The following is a 1,309-nucleotide window of genomic DNA, read 5'->3' as shown; positions in this document are numbered from 1 at the left end:
TATATAAATGTTGTCTCACATTTGGAAAAGGAAACATTAAATACTTTTTTTTAAGTTTTGGAATATTTATTTAACCAATATACGATCCTTGTTCATTTATGACCTTCATCCAGCGTTCCTCTAACACATATATTCCATCTTCAAAGAATTTGTCATCTTTTTACACTAATAAACTGTTGGAATGCTTCAATCACCTCTTCTTTATTTCAGAATGTTTTATTGCGTATAGCAAACTCGAAGTGTTTAAATATGTGATAATCAGTCGGAGAGATATCAGGAGAATAAGTTGAATGTGCCAAAATTTCATAAGTCAGGCTTTGCAACTTGTGAGCGGTAGCTTGAGAAGTGTGAGGCCGTGCATTGTCATGGAGCAAAATTGGGCTGTTCCTATTCACTAATCTCGGTTGCTTCATTTTTGATTTTTCATGCACACAATCAATTTCCTCACAGTAGGATGTTGCTGTTACAGTTTTTCATTGTGGCAAAAATGAATAATGAATGATCCCTTTTGTTGACCACCATACAGTGACCATCAACTTGTTAGGGAGCAATGGTGGTTTTGGGTAGTGTTTTGGTGTTTCTCCTGTATCTAACCAATGTCCTGTACTCCTGCTGTTATCAAAGAGTATCCATTTCTCATCACACGTAATGGGAAGGAATTTCAACCATGTTTCGTGGTCTGCTACCACAACAGCTCCTTTATAGGATCCAGTTAGCTCAAGACATCATCAGGAGGAACCACGTCCGGTTTCGGCCCCTACTCCTCTACCGTTTTGACGTGGTGGGGCCCCTCCTTTCGAAGGTGTCTTCAGCTCTGGTGTTGGGTACATGTCTTCTTTCACTGTTTGTGCTGTTTGTGACTATTCTAATTCAACTGTGGAATGTCCCTCGCTATGGTTATTTTCCAGGAGGTTCTGGCCACACGTCTTACGGTTCATCAACCCGCGTTGTTGAATTACTTTCTTCTGGCATACCTTCCCTTGGTAGATTAAGATCCAGTTAGCTCAAGACATCATCAGGAGGAACCACGTCCGGTTTCGGCCCCTACTCCTCTACCGTCCAACCGAGATATCAACATGGAACACACTGTAAGGCGTCTATTTCTTTGAATCAAATTAAGTTGATTGGGAATAAACCTATCCATCTTTTTGACTTTTTCAACTTTCTTTAACTGTCAAGAAGCAGTTGCGGGAAATGTCTGGAGCTCTGATCCGATTTTTCAGACTGTTGTTCTCAGATTTCGTTTAACCAAAGCATTTAATTCATCATGCTGAATAACTGATTTTGGTCTCCTTCTTGGTTCATTTTT

The sequence above is a fragment of the Octopus bimaculoides genome, chromosome 2 (genome assembly GCF_001194135.2).
Source record: "Octopus bimaculoides isolate UCB-OBI-ISO-001 chromosome 2, ASM119413v2, whole genome shotgun sequence".
NCBI classification, from domain to species: Eukaryota; Metazoa; Mollusca; class Cephalopoda; order Octopoda; family Octopodidae; genus Octopus; species Octopus bimaculoides.
This window is presented reverse-complemented; position numbering follows the sequence as displayed.